Source organism: Coregonus clupeaformis, chromosome 15, assembly GCF_020615455.1.
Source record: "Coregonus clupeaformis isolate EN_2021a chromosome 15, ASM2061545v1, whole genome shotgun sequence".
Taxonomy (NCBI): domain Eukaryota; kingdom Metazoa; phylum Chordata; class Actinopteri; order Salmoniformes; family Salmonidae; genus Coregonus; species Coregonus clupeaformis.
In genome coordinates this window covers 33,143,751-33,171,719 of record NC_059206.1, presented here as the reverse complement: position 1 = coordinate 33,171,719, position 27,969 = coordinate 33,143,751, and the positions used below count along the sequence as shown (strand labels likewise).

The 27,969-nt window shown below is 45.2% G+C and overlaps 1 pseudogene; it reads right to left on the bottom strand.

Annotated features, from left to right (window-relative positions):
* On the bottom strand, positions 1-27,257 carry LOC121583494 (annotated as a pseudogene).
* Positions 27,258-27,969: the final 712 nt, after the last annotated feature.

Sequence of the window (27,969 nt, the reverse complement as noted above, 5' to 3'; positions counted from 1 at the left end):
CTACAGCGCACAGGTATCTTTGACTAGGGGCTTCATACAGAAATCCTTTAGAACAATCGCATTAAAATACACAATTCTACAATATCTAGAGCACTCCTTTAAAAAACGGCATCATCAAAACTCTGTAAAAGTATGATGTCTGCTATTCCATCTCTAATAGTGAGTAAGGATTTTCTTCCTTTTAACACTCCCTCCCTCCCTCCCTCCCTGATCCTCCCTCCCTCATCCTCACTCCCTCCCTGATCCTCCCTCCCTGATCCTCCCTCCCTCACGTTGTTGTTGCTGTGTGTGTTGTGAGACTCCTCCTGCTGGCGGTCCTTCAGCATCTTCTCCCCCACTCCACTGCGACTCCACATGTCAAACAGTCTTGCCATGCTGGTAGCCCACCTCCTGCAGGACACACACACACACACACACACACACACACACACACACACACAATACTCACACACAAATGTCATAATCACACACAAATGTCATACACAAGGCTGAATCTAATGTAGCTAATTGAGGGGGGGTTCTCAGGCAATCCTTAAAAACACTTGGTTTCATCAGACCTGAGAATTTACAGAGAATGGAGGAGGAGGACAGAGAGATGAATGGTGAAGTGTGAAGAAGTGAGGTCTAGAGTAAGAGGGGGAGCATGTGAGAGCCAGAGGAAGCAAAAAAGAGACTGACACAGACCAACTCCCCATGTCAAAGACAAAGAGTGAGACTCACAGGGATCTCGTCGAACTTGCCAAACTCCAGTGTGCGGTAGCGGTCTATGGGCGGTCTGCTGTACTCGCAGTAGTCACTGCTCTTCACTGACTCCAGCTGACGCACATAACAGCCGCATCTGGATCTCTGTCATGTTCAACACCTACAGGTGTCAAAGCTCAAATACCACCCTGAATAGCATGACAACTGAACTGTGCTCATACCTTCAGTGTCTTATTGTTGCATCCCGAATTACACCCTGTTCCTTATAGTGCGCTACTTTTGACCAGAGCAAAAGCAGTGCACTAAATAGGGAATATGGTACCATTTGGGATGCATCCTAAGTAATCCTTTACATTCCGAGTAATAAAAAAATGCCATGTATATTCTTAGTAAACAAAAACAAAATTTGACTCCGATATGAACCCAATACCAAGTCATAGAAATGAATTGCAAATTAGCACATGCCATTAAAGGTGTATTAATAAAATATATTTTGGTTTACACAGTACCTGAGGCTGTAGAGAGGCTCACCTTGACTTTCTCTGCCAGTGGGTTGAGGCGTTTCCATAGCAGCCACCAGCCGGAGAGTGAGTCGCCGTAGTTGTTGAGGTTGGTCTCGTCCTGGCTGCCAACGTCTATGGCGATCACCACCTTGGCACCCATGGAGCGAGCCACGTCCGCTGGGAGGGGCAGAGAGGCAGGCTTCGGGCTTAGACAGTAACAATGAACATTTTGGATTACGTCGCTGAGCAGGAGAGAAGTATTGTGTGTGTGTTGCTGACCTGGCAGGTTGTTGATGTAGCCTCCATCCATCAGTAGGTGTCCGTCTTTAGGGTCACAGAGAGGGGGCAGGTAGCCAGAGAGGGACATGCTGGCATGCACGTACCTTTACAAAGAGCCTGAGAGAGGGGGAAATGGACAGATGTCTATGTAGGCGGATAAAAGAGGGACAGGTGCCTTCTTCACATGTACATTTCTCATCAGTTAAAACAGAGGAGGACAGAGGGTTAAAAGACAGAGACAGACCGAGAAAGAGAAACACATGCAGGTGGACAGAGAGAGTATGGAGGCCTTACCGTCAGTGTGTACTCTCATTGTGGAGGCAGTGATGTCAGTGGTGATGTTGAAATAGGGGATTCACAGGTCCTGCACAAACAACAGCACCACTAGTCATTAAATGGTTATGTTGATATTGCAATTGTAAAAGAAGGTTCAGGACGGCAGCTTAATTCCCTTCAATTATATTTATTGCCGACGCATTTTGGTGCAAGCTACTTATTAGCTAGATATAATAAGTAAAATCTTTATCAGAATGTATACAACAGACGATTCTATTCTTTATTTACACGTGATCACATGATTAAGATGAAAAATCCCTTTTACAAGAGAGAGCCCCAAGACTGTCTAACTCCAGCTGTGCTGTGAAGGTTTCTCTGTCCCTCACCTCTATCTGCTTGCCCTTGAACACTGTGTAAATGCTGGAGTTGAAGGCAGCGCCAGAGAACATAGAAGTGATGGGGTAGGTCAGGTCCAACACCTTTTTTTAAACTGATGTCATCTCCTGCAACACACTGCCAAAAAGACCGAGAACAAATCGATGAGAACTCTTATATTTCACCTTTATTTTACCACTTTGTCCAATTGAGGTCGCAATACCTCTTAGACCATCCTGGCCAAAATGTAAACACTTGCAAATAGGTGACAGTTGTCTTTCCTGGATTCCTTGCGTCCCTTCTCCTTGCCTCCTTCTCAAGGAATTTTTGATGAAAATATCCAATGTCCTTCCCCTTTGACTTTTTCTTCCAATGCATTTTGAGAAGGAGGTGAGGACGGAGGACGCGACGACTCGAGGAAAGATGAATTGAGAAAGTTGTCAGAGCAAAAACCAAGCCATGAGGTCGAAGGAATTGTCCGTAGAGCTCCGAGAAAGGATTTTGTCGAGGCACAGACCTGGGGAAGGGTACCAAAAAATGTCTGCAGTATTGAAGGTCCCCAAGAATACAGTGGCCTCCATCATTCTTAAATGGAAGAAGTTTTGGAACCACCAAGACTCTTCCTAGAGCTGTCCGCCCGGCCAAACTGAGCAATCGGGGGAGAAGGGCCTTGGTCAGGGAGGTGACCAAGAACCTGATGGTCACTCTGACAGAACTCCAGAGTTCCTCTGTGGAGATGGGAGAACTTTCCAGAAAGACAACCATCTCTGCAGCACTCCACCAATCAGGCCTTCATGGTAGAGTGGCCAGACGGAAGCCACTCCTCAGTAAAAGGCACATGACAGCCCGCTTGGAGTTTTCCAAAAGGCACCTAAAGGACTCTCAGACCATGAGAAACAAGATTATCTGGTCTGATGAAACCAAGATTGAACTCTTTGGCCTGAATGCCAAGCGTCATGTCTGGAGGAAACCTGGCACCATCCCTACGGTGAAGTATGGTGGTGGCAGCATCATGCTGTGGGGATGTTTTTCAGCGGCAGGGACTGGGAGACTAGTCAGGAATGAGGGAAAGATGAACCGAGCAAAGTACAGAGAGATATTGGGCCAGGAACCCCAAACTGACAAGGTAAAAATCTACCGTTCTGCCCCTGAGCAAGGCAGTTAACCCAATGTTCCCCGGGCGCCGATGACGTGGATGTCGATTAAAGGCAGCCCCCTGCACCTCTCTGATTCAGTTGAACGCATTCACATTTCAGTTGAACGCATTCAGTTGTACAACTGACTAAGTATCCCCCTTTCCCTTTAACAAAGTACTGAGTAAAGGGTCTGAATACTTATGTAAATGTGATATTTCTGTTATTTTTTTATATAACTTTGCAAAAATTTCTAAAAACCTGTTTTGCTTTGTCATTATGGGGTATTGTGTGTAGAATGATGAGGGGAAAAAAACACTAATCCATTTTAGAATAAGGCTGTAACATAACAAAATGTGGAAAAAGTCATGGGGTCTGAATACTTTCCGAATGGACTGTATATAGGCACACTTTATGCAGAAAGACAACCATTTGAACCACAATAAAAACTACAGTAGCAGTTAGGCAGAGAGGAGAGGAGTCTATTACACAATAATATCGAGCCACTTGAGTCTGTCTGTGTGTGGTTGGTATTTCTCTCCATCTCAGTAAGTCGATATCATATCAGAGATAAGTGGTCAGCGAGGTCAACCCTGTCACCAAGCCCCAGACACACTGTATGATCGGTCATTAGGTTCTTTACCACAAGGTCCCAGGCTGCGTCCCAAATGGCACCCTATTCCCTACATAGTGCACTACTTTTGACCAGTACCTTTAGGGTTCTGGTCAAAAGTAGTGCACTATGTGGGAAATAGGGTGCCATTTGGGATGCAACCCCATGTTTGAGCTGGTGAGGGAGGGTGAGGAGATCCAATCAACCGGAAGCTATGACTCATTCTGCTGCTTGAGCAAATATTGATCCACCTCTCTCCAGTTCAGTCTACACCTCCATTCTTTTCCTCTTTTCTTTCAATACTTTATCCCCCTTCTCCAGTGGATGCAATTATTTCTCATCCACCTGACCGACTTAGACCCTTTTCCCCTTCCCCACACAACCTTCTCTACCTTTTCATTCTCTCCATTTCACCACTCCCACTTCTCTAAGGTTGAGAAAACATACCATGCATTGTAGCTTTGGCCATTGAGCCCGTTTAAACACACAGCAAACACATGATTAAAGAACCTAATGATCTGCACTAAACTTAATCCCACTACAAACACAGGGGCTTTCTCTGCCAAGCACCATGCTAACACGCTAAGTTAGCTAATCTCTCCCCAAGCACCATGCAAACACGCTAAGCTAGCTAACCTCTCCCCAAGCACCATGCTAACACGCTAAATTGGCTAATCTCTCCCTAAGCACCATGCTAACACGCTAAGCTAACTAACCTCTCCCCAAGCACCATGCTAACACACTAAGCTAGCTAACCTCTTCTAAAGCCAATGCTAGTTTTGCAACGAAAACTATTGTCCTTTCCTGTTTCATTTGTTTGTCGGTCTCTTGCTCACTGTCTGCCAGTATGTCAGTCTGTCAGACAGACAAGCGGAACGAAACAGGCAGCTTCCTACCTGAATTTGTGCAATAGAAACACTCGTTTTTATTGCAAAGCCATTTCCATTACTGAACGTTTTGCAACTGTTTGCTACGGTGTGCACTAATGACTCCACCAAGGGCCAGGGTCTGATAACAACATAGGCTGGTCTTCTAGACCAGGGTTTCCCAAACTCGATCCTGGGGCCCCGCCTGGGTGTTCGTTTTGGTTTTTGCCCTAGCACTACACAGCTGATTCAAATGATCAAAGCTGGATGAGGAGATGGTTATTTGAATCAGCTGTGCAGTGCTAGGGTAAAAATATATGGAAGGACAGCACTGCTGAACTGCACTGTCCAGACATGATGTCAATAATTGTGTGTGTGTGTGTAAGAGAGAAAGAGAGTGTGTGTGTGTGAATGCAAGGTGTGTGTGTGTGTACAGTGCATTCGGAAAGTATTCAGACCCCTTGACTTTTCCCACAATTTGTTACGTTACAACCTTATTCTGAAACGGATTATATAGTTTTTTTCCCCTCATCGATCTACACACAATACCCCATAATGACTAAGCAAAAACAGGTTTTTAGAAATTTGTGCACATTTATAAAGAATTTAAAAAACGGAAATACACATTTACATAAGTATTCAGACCCTTTACTCAGTACTTGGTTGAAGCACCTTTGCAGGCGATTACAGCCTCGAGTCTTCTTGGGTATGACGCTACAAGCTTGGCACACCTATATTTGGGGAGTTTCTCCCATTCTTCTCTGCAGATCCTCTCAAGCGCTGTCAGGTTGGATGGGGAGCGTCGACGCACAGCTATTTTCAGGTCTCTCCAGAGATGTTAGATCGGGTTCATTTCCAGGCCCTGGCAGGGCCACTCAAGGACATTCAGAGACTTGTCCCGAAGCCACTCCTGTGTTGTCTTGGCTGTGTGCTTAGGGTCATTGTCATGTTGGAAGGTGAACCTTCACTCCAGTCTGAGGTCCTGAGCGCTTTGGAGCAGGTTTTCATCAAGGATCTTTCGGTACTTTGCTCTGTTCATCTTTCCCTCGATCCTGACTAGTCTCCCAGTTACTGCCGGTGACAAACATCCCCACAGCATGATGCTGCCACCACCATGCTTCACTGTAGGGATGGTCCAGGTTTCCTCCAGACGTGACGCTTGGCATTCAGGCCAAAGAGTTCAATCTTGGTTTCATCAGACCAGATCATTTTTTTTGTTGTTGACATTTTTGACATCTTGTTTCTCATGGTCTGAGAGTCCTTTTGGTGCCTTTTGGCAAACTCCAAGCGGGCTGTCATGTGCCTTTTCCTTAGGAGTGGCTTCCGTCTGGCCACTCTACCATAATGTCCTGATTGGTGGAGTGCTGTAGAGATGGTTGTTCTTCTAGAAGGTTCTCCCATCTCTACAGAGGAACTCTGGAGCTCTGTCAGTGTGACCATCGGGTTCTTGGTCACCTCCCTGACCAAGGCCCTACTCCCCCGATTGCTCAGTTTGCCCGGGCAGCCAGCTCTAGGAAGAGTCTTGGTGGTTCCAAACTTCTTCCATTTAAGAATGACTGAGGCCACTGTATTCTTGGGGACCTTCAATGCTGCAGAAATGTTTTGGTACCCTTCCCCAGATCTGTGCCTCGACAATCCTGTCTCGGAGCTCTACAGACAATTCTCTCGACCTCATGGCTTGGTTTTTGCTCTGACACTTCCAACTGTGGGACCTTATTTAGACAGGTGTGTGCCTTTCCAAATCATGTCCAATCAATTGAATTTACCACAGGTGGACTCCAATCAAGTTGTAGAACCATCTCAAGGATGACAATGGAAACAGGATGTACCTGAGCTCAATTTCGAGTCTCAAATCAAAGGGTCTGAATACTTATGTAAATAAGGTATCGTTTTTTTAAAAAAACGTTTAAAAAAATCAATAAAAATTTAAACTTTTCACTTTGTCATTATGGGGTATTGTGTGTATATTGATGAGGGGAAAAAAGTATATAATCAATTTTATAATAAGGCTGTAACGTAACAAAATGTGGAAAAAGTCAAGGGGTCTGAATACTTTCCGAATGCACTGTATGTGAGTGTGTGTGTGTGTGTGTGTGTGTGGTTACCAATGAAAATGAGTGCATCCTGCAGCTTCAGTGTGACGGCTGTGAGAGGCACCTCCTCAGACACAGGCAGCAAGGTGACAGTGGACAGGTTTGAGGCCGGGTTCCCTGCATCCCACTTACTACTAGGGGTGTGCAGGGCCAGACTTCGAACTGAGAGGACAGATACACAGCTATGGATAGAGACAGCAACATTATCATAAAGATATGTTATATCTAGCAGATAAAGGAGGAGTCAGATCCTTCTGTGTAAAACACATTCCTGCACACACACATCTACACACACACGCACGTACACGCACACACCTGTCAGAGGGCCATTGACCTGCTGAAGGATCTTCTGGCCAAGAAGGTGGATCAACCTTGTGACTACCTGAAACACAAGACAGAGAGCACGTGTGTCTGTAGGAGTGTCGTGTGTGTCATGTGTGTGAATTAGTGAGTGTGAGTTGTGTGTGTGTATGTGTGTGTGTGAGTGTGTGAGTGAGCCATGAGCGTGTGCGTGTGCCTGAACGCCAGTTGAACTACGTACCTGTGGGAACTTCCTCTTGATGAAGCCGAGTGCTCCCTCTGGTAGTTTGGCCAGCTCAGAGTCCCGTACTGCATGCACCGTGGTTGCTCTGTTCTGATGGGTCAGGGCCTCCACCTGGGCGGGGTCACTAGAAACCCCACAGGCTCCCATTGGTCAACACTGCCAATCATCATACAGGAACTATGCACCAAACTTAACCCCTAACACTCTTGCCATTGATTTCATAATCATTGCACAATCCTTGTTTTTAATAAGGAGTTGAAATTATCTTAGCCATACAAATAGGAACACATTTAGTTTAAAAAAGCACTGACTGGTGCAGATAATAACAATAACTATCTAAGATAAAACTTGTGATCTGAGGAATGGGCCAAAAATTGAATGGTACATTGGTGAGCCAGACAATTAAAGCCCCACTGGTTCTCCTGTGTCTATTTCAATCAGCACCAGCCAGCCAGGCAATGACCTTACATATCAAAGCACTGGATCCCTCTCTGTAATAACACTGTGGTGCTGGTGACGTACACACAGGGTCTAATTCTGTATCCTAGCATCAGGATCGCTGACGAGCATTCCACCATGCTCACCAAAACCCGTCCCCATGGACACTGCAACTACGGCTAACCTCTGGAGCCAGTAACCATGGCATCGGCCGAGTCGGCTCAGGCAGGTATTCTTAGCAGTGTGGGCGTCACCGCGGCAACGCAAAGCCATGTCAGCAGTGTAACACACACAGCTCAGAGATAGGTGGGGAATAGCCCTGTCAGGGTGGGGCTTAAGCCTGATCCTGCATGAAACAGTGTCTAAATGGGTTTGCTTACGTCTACAATCAATAACACTATGACATCTTTAAAAGCCTGACATTGTTTGTTCCACGGCTGCTGCGTTTTGCAACGGTACCACCCATTGTGACCCCCAACATTTGACCCCCTACCACGCTGATGAGGTCACCGTGGTCATACTCTCCGGTCAGCTCCTTCTTGCCATCCTCCTTCATGATGACGGAGCGCGGACGGCCACTCAGAACTATGAAGGTGCTGTCGGACTTATCCCCGTCTGAGAGAGATAGAAGGGAGAAAGGGAGAGAGTAGGGGGGTTTATTTCAACTTTACGACTTCAATGTCACCACACTTGAACACAGCCAGACTCAAATTCAAGCTTCCAAATCAGTGTGTAGAATTTTTTTTTTTTAAACAAGTTCTCATTTACAACTGCGACCTGGCCAAGATAAAGCAAAGCAGTGCGATAAAAAAAAAAACAACACAGAGTTACATATGGAATAAACAAAATGTACAGTCAATAACACAATAGAAAATCTATATACAGTGTGTGCAAATGTAGTAAGTTATGGAGGTAAGGCAATAAATAGGCCATAGTGCAAAATAATTACAAATTGCCATGGGCAAGTTGCAGTGGAGGGTGCAGAGCTGGTGGCCGGGGTAGGAGAAGCCAGGTGGAAAGCATGGCCAGCCGTAGCAAAATTCTTATTGAAATTCTCGATTATCGTAGATTTATCGGTGGTGACAGTGTTTCCTAGCCTCAGTGCATTGGGTAGCTGGGAGGAGGTGCTCTTATTCTCCATGGACTTTACAGTGTCCCAAAACTTTTTGGAGTTAGTGCTACAGGATGCAAATTTCTGTTTGAAAAAGCTAGCCTTTGCTTTCCTAACTGATTGTGTATATTGGTTCCTGACTTCCCTGAAAAGTTGCATATCGCGGGGGCTGTTCGATGCTAATGCAGTACGCCACAGGATGTTTTTGTGCTGGTCAAGGGCAGTCAAGTCTGGGGTGAACCAGAGGCTATATCTGTTCTTAGTTCTGCATTTTTTGAATGGGGCATGCTTATTTAAGACGGAGAGGAAAGCACTTTTGAAGAACATCCAGGTATCCTCTACTGACGGAATGAGGTCAATATCCATCCAGGATACCCGGGCCAGGTCAATTAGAAAGGCCTGCTCGCTGAAGTGTTATAGGGAGCGTTTGACAGTGATGAGGGGTGGTCGTTTGACCGCGGACCCATTACGGACACAGGCAATGAGGCAGTGATCGCTGAGATCCTGGTTGAAGACAGCGGAGGTGTATTTAGAGGGTAAATTAGTCAGGATGATATCTATGAGGGTGCCCATGTTTACGGATTTAGGGTTGTACCTGGTAGGTTCCTTGAATAAATTGTGTGAGATTGAGGGCATCTAGTTTAGATTGTAGGACGGCCGGGGTGTTAAGCGTATCCCAGTTTAGGTCACCAAGCAGTACGAACTCTGAGGATAGATGGGGGGCAAGCAATTCACATATGGTGCCCAGGTCACAACTGGGGGCTGAGGGGGGTCTGTAGCAGGCGGCAACAGTGAGAGACTTATTTCTGGAAAGGTGGATTTTTAGAAGTAGAAGCTCAAACTGTTTGGGCACAGACCTGGATAGTATGATAGAGCTCTTCAGGCTATCTCTACAGTAGATTGCAACTCCGCCCCCTTTGGCAGTTCTATCTAGATGGAAAATGTTGTAGTTCGGGATGGAAATTTCAGCATTTTTGGTGGCCTTCCTAAGCCAGGATTCAGACACTGCTAGAACATCAGGGTTGGCAGAGTGTGCTAATGCAGTGAATAACTCAAACTTGGGGAGAAGGTTTCTGATGTTAACATGCAAGAAACCAAGGCTTTTACGGTTACAGAAGTCAACAAATTATAGCACCTGGGGAGTAGGAGTGATACTGGGGGCTACAGGGCCTGGGTTAACCTCTACATCACCAGAGGAACAGAATAAGGATACGGCTAAAGGCTTTAAGAACTGGTCTTCTAGTGCGTTGTGTACAGAGAATAAAAGGGGCAGATTTCTGGGCGTTGTAGAATAGATTCAGGGCATTATGTACAGACAAGGATATGGAAGGATATGAGTACAGTGGAGGTACCCCTAAGCATTGGGTAACGATGAAAGAGATAGCATCACTGGAGGTACTGATTGAGCCGGTCTCCGCGTGTATGTGGGGTGGGACAAAGGAGCTATCTGAGGCAGGTTGAGCGGGACTGGGGGCTTTACAGTGAAATAGTACAATAAGAACTAACCCAAACAGCAATAGGCTAGGCATATTGACATGGGAGAGAGGCATAACGCAATCACAGGTGTTATTCGAGAGGGCTAAGACAACAACTGGTAACGGGGACGAAAGTTTGGGCTGAGGCTAAACAGATAAACAGGATGGGGTACCGTGTAAAGTAACAGTCCAGCAGGCATCAGCTGTGAAGCTGAGTGATCATAAGGTCCAGTGAACAGCAATAGGTAAGTCCGGGAGCATTTCGTAGGCTGCTACAGCACAGGCGAGCAGGAGGCACGGCTGTTGATTGTGCGTGCTAGCGGGCCGGGGCTAGCAGATGGATCTTTGTGGTCTTCGCAACGGGAAGCCTGTTGAAACCACATCAGACGATTACGTCGGCAGACCAGTCGTGATGGATCGGCGGGGCTCCGTGTCGACACTAGGAGGTCCCGTCCGGTTGACAGAGAGGTAGATAGCCGGGAGATGGGCCTGGCTCGAGGCTAGTTCAAGGCTAACTGGTGCGTCGGGACAGTGGTGATTAGCCAACAACAGCCATTCGGTTGCAGCTAGCTAGTTGCGATGATCCGGTGTTAAGGTCCAGTGATTCAGTGATTCCGGCAGAAAATCCGATATGCTCTGGGTCGATAGCACGCTGTGCAGACTGGCCGATAATTGTCCAGGCTAGAGCTGTCTGGAAGGTAGTGCAGGCCACGGACAGTGGTGAAGACCGCTAACGGTGGCTAATAGCAAGTTAGCTGCCTAGCTGGCTAGTTTCAGCCGTAGGTTCTTGATAAAAATAAAGAAATAATAGAATCCATTCCACATTGGGTGAGGCGGGTTGCAGGAAAGTATATTTAGTTAAAGAATGGAAAGTGAGATAGAGAAATATATACGAAAAAAGACAACAACAAAAAAAAACTGGATATTTACACGAGGACACAACAGAATACACAACCGCAATGCTAAGCCATCTTAGATGTTTTTGATTGTGGTAATGTCTTGACTTTCATTATCATGTTTGAGGTTAAGGCTAATCACTCTTGTGGTTTCATTGCAGATGTAACATCTCTAGATGAGATGGAAATAGATCAGTGAACTGATAGGAGTGTGAGAGAGTGTAGACAGTGTGGAGAGAGGGGTTACCTACCTGTAGACTGCCTGGCCGGCCTCCACAGCCATCCAGTCCAGAGCAAAGTCTATCTGCCTAACGAAGGACGACATCCTCCGAATGGCCGTGTGAGCTACGTTCAGTACCACCGTGGGCTCTGCAAGCATAATTCTGAGGAGGGAACACAGACACACGCACACACAATTTACATTAAACCAAACGACAGGTGACTATAGAGTGTCTGACATGCCCTAATACATGTGTATGACAATGTGTATTTCCTGTGCCCCACTCGTAGAAGTGTGTCTTGGAGATGGAGAGGAAGCTGCTGTCTCGGTGGGCTCGGACAGTGAAAATGAGAGGTTCTCTGGTCAGCACAGCCAGCTGGCCCACCAGCTCCTCGGGGTGGGTCAAAAACAGACATGTGTCCTCCTCGCGGTCGATTATCCACTGGTACACATGCAACAGGCCCAAAATCAAACTCCACACTCACTTCCTGCAACACACACACACATACTCACAGGGAGAGAAGACAGCTATGAGACATGGGTACAGACCTGGGATCAAATACTATTTTAAATCTTTCCAGTACTTTAAGCATTTGCTATGGCCTGCCTGGAGTGCAAGATGGGTGGGGTTTACAGTTTAGGGATTATTCTATTGGTCCATTAAGCTATGAACGCTCAATGTCAATCAAGCACAGAAATGATTTAAAATGGTTTCAAATAGTATTTGAACCCAGGTGTGGATGGGTATGACCAAAGGTGAATCAGCAAATGTTGTGTGTGTGTCTGACCTGGTCTCCCTGTCCGGCCACCACAGAGCCTGCTTTGACCTGGCGCAGAGTCACCCTGCCCTCCAACAGACCAGTATCCTGAGAGAGAGAGAGAGAGAGAGAGAGATATTATGGTACAGAAGGAGAAAAGGTAGGTGTGAGAGACAGGTAGGGATTCAGACATTGACAAAAATGAGGACATACAGTGAGGGAAAGAAGTATTTGATCCCCTGCTGATTTTGTATGTTTGCCCACTGACAAAGAAATGATCAGTCTATAATTTTAATGGTAGGTTTATTTGAACAGTGAGAGACAGAATAACAACAACAAAATCCAGAAAAACGCATGTCAAAAATGTTATAAATTGATTTGCATTTTAATGAGGGAAATAAGTATTTGACCCCCTCTCAATCAGAAAGATTTCTGGCACCCAGGTGTCTTTTACACAGGTAACGAGCTGAGATTAGGAGCACACTCTTAAAGGGAGTGCTCCTAATCTCAGCTTGTTACCTGTATAAAAGACACCTGTCCACAGAAGCAATCAATCAATCAGATTCCAAACTCTCCACCATGGCCAAGACCAAAGAGCTCTCCAAGGATGTCAGGGACAAGATTGTAGACCTACACAAGGCTGGAATGGGCTACAAGACCATCCCCAAGCAGCTTGGTGAGAAGGTGACAACAGTTGGTGCGATTATTCGCAAATGGAAGAAACACAAAAGAACTGTCAATCTCCCTCGGCCTGGGGCTCCATGCAAGATCTCACCTGGTGGAGTTGCAATGATCATGAGAACGGTGAGGAATCAGCCCAGAACTACACGGGAGGATCTTGTCAATGATCTCAAGGCAGCTGGGACCATAATCACCAAGAAAACAATTGGTAACACACTACGCCGTGAAGGACTGAAATCCTGCAGCGCCCGCAATGTCCCCCTGCTCAAGAAAGCATATATACAGGGACGTCTGAAGTTTGCCAATGAACATCTGAATGATTCAGAGGAGAACTGGGTGAAAGTGTTGTGGTCAGATGAGACCAAAATCGAGCTCTTTGGCATCAACTCAACTCGCCGTGTTTGGAGGAGGAGGAATGCTGCCTATGACCCCAAGAACACCATCCCCACCTTCAAACATTGAGGTGGAAACATTATGCTTTGGGGGTGTTTTTCTGCTAAGGGGACAGGACAACTTCACTGCATCAATGGGACGATGGACGGGGCCATGTACCGTCAAATCTTGGATGAGAACCTCCTTCCCTCAGCCAGGGCATTGAAAATGGGTTGTGGATGGGTATTCCAGCATGACAATGACCCAAAACACACGGCCAAGGCAACAAAGGAGTGGCTCAAGAAGAAGCACATTAAGGTCCTGGAGTGGCCTAGCCAGTCTCCAGACCTTAATCCCATAGAAAATCTGTGGAGGGAGCTGAAGGTTCGAGTTGTCAAAAGTCAGCCTCGAAACCTTAATGACATGGAGAAGATCTGCAAAGAGGAGTGGGACAAAATCCCTCCTGAGATGTGTGCAAACCTGGTGGCCAACTACAAGAAACGTCTGACCTCTGTGATTGCCAACAAGGGTTTTGCCACCAAGTACTAAGTCATGTTTTGCAGAGGGGTCAAATACTTATTTCCCTCATTAAAATGCAAATCAATTTATAACATTTTTTTCTGGATTTTTTGTTGTTATTCTGTCTGTCTCTCACGGTTCAAATAAACCTACCATTAAAATTATAGACTGATCATGTCTTTGTCAGTGGGCAAACGTACAAAATCAGCAGGGGATCAAATACTTTTTTCCCTCACTGTAGGTCCTCAATACAGTCTCACAGTAGAACTCTCCACAAAAATTGGCCGGCGATCCACCAATGGACAGAAGAATGACTTGTGTCCATTCTAGTCATTCTATTTCTATGGATAGCACTATAGAATTACATATGGCTGCCAATCCACCCATCACAGAGGAATGACTTGAATGGGAATGTCTGTTCTAGTAATTCTATTTAGTGTAGTCACGATACCAACATTTTACTAACGATACGATACCAGGTCAAGTATCACAATACCGAGTACTATCGCGCTAAAACGGGGAAAAAATATCTGCGTCCTGTTCGCCCCGCCCCCGGATGCTTGTTCCTGTTTTCTAAACATTCTGCGCATGTGCTAGGCAAAACAACTGGTCACTGAAATTCACACTTCTACTGAATTTAACTTCACACTGTTCAGTGTATAATAGAATACTGCATATAATGGCTGATTTGCTCATATTTGCAAAGGCCTACCTGTGATTTGTTGGAGGAATGGATGGAAGGAATATACTGTACATACATACATACATAAATGATCTATCTGCATGTCATTGTGGCAGTAAGTGGAAAACACTGCATGAAACCTTCTTTACTCTTCAGTTAACACAGACACATACAGTGCATTCGGAAAGCATTCAGACCCCTTGACTTTTTCCACATTTTGTTACATTACAGCCTTATTCTAAAATTGATCAGTTTATACACAATATCAGTTTATACACAATACCCCATAATGACAAAGCAAAAACAGTTTTTTTTAAATGTTGGCAAATGTATAAAAAATAATAAACTGAAATATATAAGTATTCAGACCCTTTACTCAGTACTTTGTTGAAACACCTTTGACAGCGATTACAGCCTCGAGTCTTCTTGGGTATGACACTACAAGGCTGTGTGCTTAGGGTCGTTGTCCTGTTGGAAGGTGAACCTTCACCCTAGTCTGAGGTCCTGAGCAGGTTTTCATCAAGGATGTCTCTGTGCTTTGCTCCGTTCATCTTTCCCTCGATCGTGACTAAGCTCCCATTCCCTGCTGCTGAAAAACATCCCCACAGCATGATGCTGCCACCACCATGCTTCACCGTAGGGATGGTGTCAGGATTCCTCCAGACGTGACGCTTAGCATTCAGGTCAAAGAGTTCAATCTTGGTTTCATCAGACCAGAGAATCTTGTTTCTCATGGTCTGAGAGTCCTTTAGGTGCCTTTTGGAAAACTCCAAGTGGGCTGCCATGTGCCTTTTACTGAGGAATGGCTTCCATCTGGTCACTCCACCATAAAGTCCTGATTGGTGGAGTGCTGCAGAGTTGGTTGTCCTTCTGGAAGGTTCTCCCATCTCCACAGAGGAACTCTGGAGCTCTGTCAGAGTGACCATCGGATTCTTGGTCACCTCCCTGACCAAGGCCCTTCTCCCCCGATTGCTCAGCTCTAGGAAGAGTCTTGGTGGTTCCAAACTTCTTACATTTAAGAATGACTGAGGCCACTGTGTTCTTGGGGACCTTCAATGCTGTAGAAATTTTTTTGGTGTCCTTCCCCAGATCTGTGCCTCGACACAATCCTGTCTCAGAGCTCTACAGACAATTCCTTCGACCAAATGGCTTGGTTTTTGCTCTGACATGCACTGTCAACTGTGGGACCTTATATAGACAGGTGTGTGCCTTTCCAAATCATGTCCAATCAATTGAATTTTCCACAGGTGGACTCCAATCAAGTTGTAGAAACATCAAGGGTGATCAATGGAAAAAGGATGCACCGGAGCTCAATTTCGAGTCTCATAGCAAAGGGTCTGAATACTTATGTAAATAAGGTATCTGTTTTTTATTTGAATAAATGTGCTAAAATTTCTAAAAACCTGTTCATTATGGGGTATTGTGTGTAGATTGATGAGGAACATTTTTATTTCATCCATTTTAGAATAAGGCTGTAACGTAACAAAATGTGGAAAAAGTCAAGGGGTCTGAATACTTTCCGAATGCACTGTACACTCTTCCTCCCACACTGTCTCCCTCTCTCTCATAAACACACACACCACTCTCTCCCACAAACACACATACACTGCTCCCAGCTTTTACAAATGTTAGGCATTGGTGGGTTCTGACTTCTAAACTTGAAATATTGTTAATCATCAGGTATCCTATGGACATGAGGAGTGACATAGTCTGGTTTATACACCAGAAGTTAATGGTTATCTGTAGGAGGAATATATATGGTAGCGGCAATTAAGCTTGGAATGTACTGAGTAAAGGAAAGGTTGCAGTCACTGATAAGGGTGGAGAGCTGTGGATTAGTGAGGAATGGGGAAGAGGTCAGGTCACATTAAGGGAGAAGGAACAGTTTATTACCTGCATCACTTACCTGCATGTAATGTTTAGAGGGAAGGAGGAGTTCACCTAAATTGGGTTTATATATATATACAGTGGGGAAAAAAAGTATTTAGTCAGCCACCAATTGTGCAAGTTCTCCCACTTAAAAAGATGAGAGAGGCCTGTAATTTTCATCATAGGTACACGTCAACTATGACAGACAAATTGAGGAAAAAAAATCCAGAAAATCCCATTGTAGGATTTTTTATGAATTTATTTGCAAATTATGGTGGAAAATAAGTATTTGGTCACCTACAAACAAGCAAGATTTCTGGCTCTCACAGACCTGTAACTTCTTCTTTCAGAGACTCCTCTGTCCTCCACTCGTTACCTGTATTAATGGCACCTGTTTGAACTTGTTATCAGTATAAAATACACCTGTCCACAACCTCAAACAGTCACACTCCAAACTTCACAATGGCCAAGACCAAAGAGCTGTCAAAGGACACCAAAAACAAAATTGTAGACCTGCACCAGGCTGGGAAGACTGAATCTGCAATAGGTAAGCAGCTTGGTTTGAAGAAATCAACTGTGGGAGCAATTATTAGGAAATGGAAGACATACAAGACCACTGATAATCTCCCTCGATCTGGGGCTCCACGCAAGATCTCACCCCGTGGGGTCAAAATGATCGCAAGAACGGTGAGCAAAAAAATCCCAGAACCACACGGGGGACCTAGTGAATGACCTGCAGAGAGCTGGGACCAAAGTAACAAAGCCAACCATCAGTAACACACTACGCCGCCAGGGACTCAAATCCTGCAGTGCGAGACGTGTCCCCCTGCTTAAGCCAGTACATGTCCAGGCCCGTCTGAAGTGCATTTGGATGATCCAGAAGAGGATTGGGAGAATGTCATATGGTCAGATGAAACCAAAATATAACTTTTTGGTAAAAACTCAACTCGTCATGTTTGGAGGACAAAGAATGCTGAGTTGCATCCAAAGAACACCATACCTACTGTGAAGCATGGGGTTGGAAACATCATGCTTTGGGGCTGTTTTTCTGCAAAGGGACCAGGACGACTGATCCGTGTAAAGGAAAGAATGAATGGGGCCATGTATCGTGAGATTTTGAGTGAAACCCTCCTTCCATCAGCAAGGGCATTGAAGATGAAACGTGGCTGGGTCTTTCAGCATGACAATGATCCCAAACACACCGCCCGGGCAACGAAGGAGTGGCTTCGTAAGAAGCATTTCAAGGTCCTGGAGTGGCCTAGCCAGTCTCCAGATCTCAACCCCATAGAAAATCTTTGTAGGGAGTTGAAAGTCTGTGTTGCCCAGCGACAGCCCCAAAACATCACTGCTCTAGAGGAGATCTGCATGGAGGAATGGGCCAAAATACCAGCAACAGTGTGTGAAAACCTTGTGAAGACTTACAGAAAACGTTTGACCTGTGTCATTGCCAACAAAGGGTATATAACAAAGTATTGAGAAACTTTTGTTATTGACCAAATACTTATTTTCCACCATCATATGCCAATAAATTCATTAAAAATCCTACAATGTGATTTTCTGGATTTTTTTTCTCATTTGTCTGTCATAGTTGACGTGTACCTATGATGAAAATTACAGGCCTCTCTCATCTTTTTAAGTGGGAGAACTTGCACAATTGGTGGCTGACTAAATACTTTTTTTCCCCACTGTATACACTTGTGCTGGTGGAAACATGTTTTTAGTCTGTTCAGCTGTCTGACCCATTGGGTGAATAAACTCGGTTTGAGCTTTTATAGTTGTCGGTCGGTTTTTACCTTGTTATTTAGAACCTAACAGCATCAAACAGAATTTAAGGAGCACCAGAAATAAATATATTTTTTATATAGTTTAGACTTACTTTAGGCCTATATGACCCTTTTCCTTTCTTCCTGTGCCAATCAAATTTGCCTGAACTTACTGTCAAGTTACCAGGTTGTTAGCTAGCTATGTAACATGACTGAACAACGTTTAATTAGCAACCCGGGATTAGTTTAAAACGGCCTGCAACATTCTTTGTGAATTATATAAAATGTGCGTGAATCCCGATAGAATGAAAAAAAGGCATCTCCGGTAATATGGGTCATATGTTTTTAACCGTTTAGGCTAGAAACAAGCTGTTTTCTTTGCTGGAAAGCTGCAAGCATGCCTCCATTTTCCCTCTCTGGCCCTCAGAGGCTGCATGACAGTGAACTGGCAAAGTCTACATAGGCTGGTCTGTGCTCTTGGTTATAACAGTCGATGAAATGATACAATGTATCAACTTCGCTAGTGCTGCTCCAATGTAACAAATGTAGAAATCTAACAACAGAAGACTCATCAGGGTCTGCATCCCCGCTCACCATCACAGCAAAATTATATTTTAAACTGATGGAGGAATAGATGCGCATGAAGAGCGGATGGAGAGAACCAGGTGAGAGAGTGCTGGTAGGGGATGCAGAGAGAACCAGGTGAGTGAGGGCTGGTAGGGGATGCGGAGAGAACCAGGTGAGTGAGGGCTGGTAGGGGATGCGGTGAGAACCAGGTGAGGGAGGGCTGGTAGGGGATGCGGAGAGAACCAGATGAGTGAGGGCTGGTAGGGGATGCGGAGAGAACCAGGTGAGTGAGGGCTGGTAGGGGATGCGGTGAGAACCAGGTGAGGGAGGGCTGGTAGGGGATGCGTAGAGAACCAGGTGAGTGAGGGCTGGTAGGGGATGCGGTGAGAACCAGGTGAGGGAGGGCTGGTAGGGGATGCGGAGAGAACCAGGTGAGTGAGGGCTGGTAGGGGATGCGGAGAGAACCAGGTGAGTGAGGGCTGGTAGGGGATGCGGAGAGAACCAGGTGAGTGGGGGCTGGTAGGGGATGTGGAGAGAACCAGGTGAGTGAGGGCTGGTAGGGGATGCGGTGAGAACCAGGTGAGGGAGGGCTGGTAGGGGATGCGGTGAGAACCAGGTGAGGGAGGGCTGGTAGGGGATGCGGCTGGCTGATTACAGCCGCCACACGTGAAATGCGCATGAAAGCAAAATTTATATTATTGGACCTGCGCATACAAAAGACTAGTGGCTGTTGCTTAAATTCAACATTATTTTACAAAACTGACTTTATAAACATTTTATAACAGGCGCCAGAAGATTCTTTAGATCAGTAGGGCTGAAGAATTAGGTAGTATCATATGAAACAGGACTACGGTGTTCTAAAATGTTGGTATCATGACGTTTTGCTACCGTGATATTACCGTGGTCCTGGTATACCGTGCAACACGAATTATATTACCATATTTAACCATATATTCTACGTACATATTACTATATATTATACGTCTATATGGTACTCCCTGTCCGAAACTGGCGCAGATGGCGCTGACCTTGCTGGGGTGGACGTTGTCAAGGCGTCCCTCGCTGTCTGTGTAGTGGAACACCGCCGATGGCGTGTGCTGCATGGTCACACTCTTCTTCAGGCTGGACTGGAGGAGAGGTGGGAGGACAGATAGGGAAGGGGGGGATTCAGACATGAGTGAGGCAGACACAGGTCCAGAAGCAAAGGTGGGTGTGTCAGTGCCTGTGGCCCAAATGGCACCCTATTCCCTATACAACATGTAGGGAATAGGGTGCCATTTGGGACACACAGAGAGGTGTAAAGGAGAGGGAAGGGAGGAAGAACGGACGCTCACCTTATAAATGACAGGGCTGGAGGGGCGTTCGTCTATGGTGACTCTGGCTCGCTCGTATGCCATGTTCAGGTCGTTCCCTGTCACCCCTGCTGAGCAGAGAGAGGTATTGATGGGCATAGTGTGCATGTGAAGCCACAAGTGAATGAAGTTGTAGTACTCAGCAGTGGACAAAACTACCTGTACCATCAGTGGGCATAAAGATAGTGAGTCTTCCTAAAGGCGTTGGAGGGACTGTCTTTCCCAGCGTCTGTGTCGGAGCAGATTTCTGTAGGTGCAGGTGTGGGGACGGAGACAGGATCCTCCTGAAAGTGGGGTCTGCGTGGCATCCTGACCGGACTTCCCTCTCCTATCACCCCAGCAACTGTCAAAAGGGGACCGCGTGACACTCCTGTCAATCAAAGATGCAAAGATGTTGCACTATTTTACATCATATCAACCTAATCATGCATTAAACAACATTAGAGAATACAATATGAGGTGGATGAACGAAACTAGTACTAGAGAAAGTTAAATCAGAACGACAGAATTCAATTGTAGAATAAAGTGGCTGTTAAAGAAGATTGGGTCAGGGAGGGTCTGAGTGAAGACTTCCAGTCTCGCTCAGTGATGGAGAACAATAAAGCTTTAACACTGATGGAAGATTAGAGGCAAGTGGGTTTAAAAGTGACTGTCCTATAGAGGCTTGTGATCCATATTATTCATTTTCACTGAGCTTTAAGACTGTATGGAGAATAAAGCTATGATGCTGGGCTTAATGGTGTGTGAATTTAGGTTGTGTGTGTGTGTGTGTGTGTGTGTTTGTTTGTTTGTGTGTGCGCGTGCGCGATATCGCTGGAGTGTGTACTCTACTGTGTAAGTGTGTGTATTACCGGGTTGAAGAGCTCTGTGGTCAGGCCCAGGTGGTTATGTAATGCCAGGAAGGTCACTCTCTGGAGTCGCACCATGATTATCTGGGACACACACCAAGGTGGATCAAAAACCAAGGTGGATCAAACACCAAGGTGGATTAAACACCACTCTACAACAATGGCTGTAATACAGCCACAATAACATCAATGGAGAAATTATTCTTCAGAACAATCAGGGTGTGCTTTCAACTCAGGTTAGGCAGTTTCCATCCTTGGTTTTGTCCCAAATGGCACCCTATTTCCTACATAGTGCACTACTTTCGACTAGGGCCCATAGGGAATAGGGTGCAATTTGGGACGCAAGTGTGACAGGTTAAAGGACATATTCATAGCCTGTTATACACTAAAAAGTATTAGTAAGTTCATGGTATGTAAGGATCTTAAAATATCTAAGGTTAAAAAGATTATGCATCCAGTACTAGTTCATAGAGATTGATAAAATGCATAAATGTGTTTAAAATCCGTCAAGAGTCAAAGGGTTAATATTGTAAGAGGAATGTGTAAATGTTATATTGACTACTTTAGTTTGTGGTGCCTAATTTAAGGGTAAAAGTGTTCATCTGTGATCTACTAAATGCTCTTAATCTATGAGCCTGAGATCGATTGCTCTGGTCTCCACCCAACTTCCTGGGGGAATCGCGGTCTTTTTCTCATTACACTAAATTTGTCAGTGAGGAAACATAACTGCGTCACGTTCGTGATTATTTCTCCCCTTTTTTCAGGTACGTTATTGATATGAAAACGAGTTAATTTGAATGTAATAACTTGCTAACCTGTGAAGAGAGTTTAAGGTATGTGTTAGTAACATCTTGAGGAAGTTAGAGTTAAGTTGAAGAGAGTTATTAGGTGCGTGTGTGACTGTAATCTGCTTGGTTGCAGCGATAGCCTTCGTACTGAGAGTAGCTGCCATTTTATGCTAATTGTGAATGAATATGTGCGTTGTTAATAATATATTTGGGGTTATTTGTATAATGTGTTTCGAATACTTTGTTGACATGGTTGATAAATGTAGTTATGGGTTACTGAGCTAAAGCTACTTTGTGTTTGACAGTTATATTGAAACATTTGTATATGTTTTAGTGAATTACAGTTTATGCTGTTGTGACTTGAATAAGCTTTGTACCCTACAAATCTCTGGTTCCTGTAGATCTGTTGTTCTGTAAAATGTGGTATTTTTGTAAAATAATTACACTAAATTTGTCAGTGAGGAAACATAACTGCGTCACGTTCGTGATTATTTCTCCCCTTTTTCAGGGGTGTAACACAATCGTTGCCTTTAGGGGGTCACATCCAAAGAGTCCTGTTTGTTTGAAATGTGTTTGGGAGCAGGCTGAGGGTTGGGGTTGTACCTGAATGACGCGCATTAGAGTCTCAGGGTACTTCTCAAACACCGACTGGAGGCTGAGGCGGGCAGACACAGGATAGATGAGCGAGACACAGCCCGCACTGACAACGTCTTATAGGGGGCGGGGTAACCCTGAGGAACACAGGAACCAACCAATCACACAAGGAGGGGGAGAGAGAGAGGAGGAGGGTTAACCAGAGTGACCTAGTCTGGTAAAGGAAGATGGAAATAGATTAATGTGGATGGAACACTGAAATAATAAGAGGAGGATAGAGGGAGGAATAGACAGATTGAAAAATAAGCGGGAGAGGAATAGAGAAGGGGCAAAGATGAACAGAGGTATAGCAGTGAAGAACAGAGGGAGGGAGGGATGAGCAGAGCTGGCTGGATCGAGGACAGGACAGGGAGGAGGGAGAGATGGATGGGGGGAGAGGTGGGTAGAAGAGATGGGGGGAGAGGTGGGTAGAAGAGAAGCCAGAGGAGAACAGAGGCTGGTGTAAGGTGCGTCAGATGGAGGGGAGATATAGTCTTGTCTAAAATGACAGCTAATTCCCTATATAGTGCACTACTTTTGACAATAGCCCTATGGTCAAAGGTAGTGCACTATAAAGGGAATAGCCATAAACTCACAGTGATGATGTCCATAATACTGAGTAGGCTATGAACACCGTCCCCCGGGAGCATGTCCTTCACAACCGGCTCTGTACCGTCCTATACCACACACAGAAAGCTAAATTCCCCTAGGTGCACGGAATGACTCATAAAAACACATCTATGATATTGACTAAGCAAAAATGTAAGTGGATGCTGGTGTTAGGGTTAGGGCTAGCTCTAAGCATATGTACAGTGTGTTTCATGGTGTATTCCCAGCAGGTATTCTAGCCTGGTCTTACGGTCTCGTGGATGCAGTGTTCCAGACGTCCGTCCTGGACCATGGAGATGCTATCGTCATCGTCGCCCGGACGGAACAGCCCCTCCCCCTCCTGCAGCTCCACAAAGACCATGTGACGACACAGCTCCAGGAACAGAGGCTTTTCAAAGTGGCCTAGCACCCTGAGAGCAGAGGGAGACAAAACACGGAGTGACACAGAGAACACACACACTGCTACTGGTGTGTGAGAGTGTATGTGTGTGTGTGCGCACACTAAGAAGGAGATATCACGCAGTGCTAGCTGTGCCACTAGAGATCCTGGTTCGAGTCCAGGCTCTGTCGCAGCCGGCCGCCCCATGGGGCGGCGCACAATTGGCCCAGCGTCGTTCAGGCTAGGGGAGGGTTTGGCCGGCAGGGATGTTCTTGTCCCATCGCGCACTAGCGACTCCAGTGGCGGGCCGGGCGCAGTGCACGCTGACTTGGTCGCCAGGTGTACGGTGTTTCCTCCGACACATTGGTGCGGCTAGCTTCTGGGTTAAGCGAGCAGTGTGTCAAGAAGCAGTGCGGCTCGGCTGGGTTGTGTTTCGGAGGACGCACGACTCTCGACCTTCGCTTCTCCCGTGTCCGTACAGGAATTGCAGCGATGGGACAAGACTGTAACTACCAATTGGATACCACGAAATTGGGGAGAAAAATGGGGTACAAATACCACAAAAAAATAAAAAAGGACATATCACAGTATAGTATAGAGAATGTGAGTGTGTGTGTGCATGGATGTTTGTGTGTTTGTTTGTGCTACCTGATGTTCTTGAGCATGTAGAGGACCTCGGCGCGTCGGTTGGTGTTCTGCACGTCAAACTCAGTCAGGTCGCCCTCCAATAGGGATGGAGGGGGCTCCTTGGGCTGAAGGGTGGGGGGCTCCTTACGGATACGCAGGATCCTAGAACACCCACACACATTAGGTGGCATAGACTAGTGTGCCCTTTCTTAAATTTAATTTCCTCTCTTTTGAGTAGTGGTGTGACAGCCTCTAGAGATGGTAGCCTACCTGCGAGCTATTTCTCAGGACTTTTGGTCTCTTCCGAGGGCACTGCTTGGACACTGAGGTAGAGGACGGAGGGGAGGACAGGGTCTGGACCGGCGAGTGACAGAGAGAGAGACAGAGAGATGGAATCCATGGAAGGAAGGGGATGAAGGGATGAGTTACTAAAGGCACAAAATGCTACTTTGCTCTGCCCTCCAGTGGGGAAACATGTAACTAACATTTCTTATCATCAGAAGACAAATCACAGGAGATTCACTCAATTCCAAGAATTTATACGTAATATTCTGAAATTATAAAGGCGTCAGAAATTCATTTCAATTGAAATAAATGGCAATAAGGATTGGCATGCTAAACTCCTGGTCCTCTATTCATAAAGTGTCTCAGAAAATGAATAATTGCTGATTTAGGATCAGGTGCCCGCTGTCCATATAATCATATTCATTCGAATTTAAAAAGCTAAACTAATCCTAGATCAGCACTCCTCCTCTGAGGCGCTTTATGAATACGGACCCTGATAAATAATGCATGGTATGGAGATGAGTGATTTGGTGAAGAGTCTCTTCCATTTCCCCAGTAAAAGGTATTATTGTAGCGAATTCAGGAGGAAGCCCCGACTGGGACCCGATCCCAGGTCCAGCGACTGTCAACCAACACCTTATGCCAGGAGATCTGACCCTCTTGACGAGCTCGCTAGGTCTTGGGTTAACGTTGCTACAGTATGCATACCTTTCTGTCAATAGGTTGGTAAGTAGGAGAGAGTGAACAGATGTGTATCCCAAATGGCACCCTATTCATTGGTGCACTACTTTTGACCAGAGCCTTATGGGACCAGGTCAAAAGTAGTGGCACTATAAAGGGACTAGGGTGCCATATGGAACATATTTTAAGAATGACTAACCTTCCTCAAAATCTTCCTGACGTAGAAGAGCGCCTTGTCTCTCTTCCTGAAGTGATAGCGGGGAACAGCCTGCTGTCCACCTTCCAACACAGACACAACATGCTATCAACATAGATAACACTGCATATGCGAGCAATAGTGGCTGGTAAACAGAGTGCAAAATGCAACTAGGCCTACATAGTATACAGCACAGATGGAATGAATGTCCTGTGAACAAGGGTTCTCTCTGTTCAGGACCAACAGATATTTTTCGCCAATGCTGGTGTGGTCAAATTTAGCTCATTGCCCCAAGATGTTTTCAGTATGTATAATGTCAAGTTCAATATCAACTGTTTTTCTTGCTCCACATGCTTGTCCCATGAAGTAGGGAGGAAGAGGATGGATGACTCACTGGCTAGCTTGTATCTTCGATAGAGGAAGAGCACCACGATGCCAATGAAAGACTCTACCACCACAGCCCCGGTCAGCACAACAGTCAACTGGACAACAAAACAACAGGGTTATTACCATGAAGATCCATTAAATTACAGTGTTCTATTCAATTATATTGTTATTATGGTGTCAGACATACACTGAGAACCATGGAACATTCCAACAACAAACATGATCACTTCAAGTCTGATCAAGAAGTCAGGGAGAGTGAGACCAAAGTGGGACTTCCTTCCTCTTTTTGTTTGTTCTTGGTGTCTAAGGAAGCTTTACTAGACATTGTTTACTTTCAGAAAGCCAGTGACTTTACTACAGTTTTTAGTTGGATTATTGGATTAACAGAAGTGTATCTGCTAAGTACACATTCAGCTTCATGGTTCTTGGTGGATGGTGTGTGGATCTCTGTACCATGGTAGTCTGCATCCTCTCCTCCACACACTGCTGGACTCGTGTCCTGATATAATTCCTGCTAGGCACCTTTCCTGCTAAGTACTGAGAAAAAACATACAAACAAAACTCATTAAGGAATTGATGCAGGCAAATAAAAAAATGTAAAGATCCAGTATAACACACATACACACACAATGTGGGTGAAGGGGAACCCATGGCTGGCGCAGAATTTTCATCCTCTGGTGCAAGCAATGTGGGTGGTCCACTGCGACAACCATGGGTCACCCGGCCACTCAGCCTGTCCGCCAGGGTCTGCCGAGGTACACCATGCACCTTGGTAGATAATAAAATAAAACTGTTACTAGCAGAAAAAATTCACATACACATGGTAATCTCCTAAAAACAAAAGATGCCTAACCTTGGCAGCCTGGCGGATAGCCATCCCTGCCCCGCAGTCCTCCATGGCATGGAACATGTCCACCTCACTCCACTGCTTCCTCTTGACATTCTCCATGCTGTGGTGGTAAATACATGTAGCTAAATAACTTGGCATACTATACACAGTTTAGAAAGGTAACTCAATCTGAATATGTATACACATTTACATTTCAAAGCTAAGGCATTGAAAGGTGATGAAAGTTTTCATGTTTTTTGTTTGATGTTATCTGTAATGAAAATTAGTGTCCCAATTAGTTTAATATTGATGCATACATTGTAACATTTGACTAAATACTGCCTCTATGTAGCTGTTGAAACATAGCCAACAGTGATAGGTGTCAAAAAGTTCATGGTTCAAAGTTCCAAATACATTTTTGCAGATTGTGCAAAACGCCTCCGTTAGAGGACTCCAATTTTGATACGGTAAAGCTTGACAACATTCAGCTGTTTTCGTGATATGTATTATCTAACGCTTACAATGTATTTCCTTTTTGCTGTCTTAGCAGTTCTATCAACATTTAGCAACTAAGCTAGCAACATTAGAAAATCCGTTAGCTATATTTCAGAGGTAAAAAGTTGGATATTAAATGTCGCGCAGTTGAATCTTACAATATGCAGTGTGTCCCACAAAATGTGTACATATATACCTTTTTTGAAAACTCTCAAAACCTAACTTAACTTACATAAATTGCACTGAAAATCGGTGGTCAGCTCACTAGAAGGGTGACTTTAGTCGCAAAACGTACCGTTATTTTCCAGTCCATTTAAATGTTGAGCTCAAGGTGATTTTGTCTTCCAACCGCTAGAGAGTGTCCGAAGTTAGGGGGTGTCCGATGTTGGGGAAAAATTAGCTAGTACAGTCATGGTCAAAGGTTTTGAGAATGACACAAATATAAATTTTCACAAAGTCTGCTGCCTCAGTTTTTATGATGGCAATTTGCATATACTCCAGAATGTTATGAAGAGTGATCAGATGAATTGCAATTAATTGCAAAGTTCCTCTTTGCCATGAAAATGAACTTAATCCCCAAAAAACATTTCCACTGCATTTCAGCCCTGCCACAAAAGGACCAGCTGACATCATGTCAGTGATTCTCTCGTTAACACAGGTGAGTGTTGACTGGAAGCTTTAAAAGGAGGGTGGTGCTTGAAATCATTGTTCTTCCTCTGTTAACCATGGTTACCTGCAAGGAAACACGTGCCGTCATCATTGGTTTGCACAAAAAGGGCTTCACAGGCAAGGATATTGCTGCTAGTAAGATTGCACCTAAATCAACCATTTATCAGATCATCAAGAACTTCAAGGAGAGAGGTTTAATTATTGTGAAGAAGGCTTCAGGGTGCCCAAGAAAGTCCAGGAAGCGCCAGGACCGTCTCCTAAAGTTGATTCAGTGAAAGTGATAACTAAGTGGCTCGGGGAACAAAACATCGACATTTTGGGTCCATGGCCAGGAAACTCCCCAGACCTTAATCCCATTGAGAATTTGTGGTCAATCCTCAAGAGGCGGGTGGACAAACAAAAACCCACAAACTCCAAGCATTGATTATGCAAGAATGGGCTGCCATCAGTCAGGAT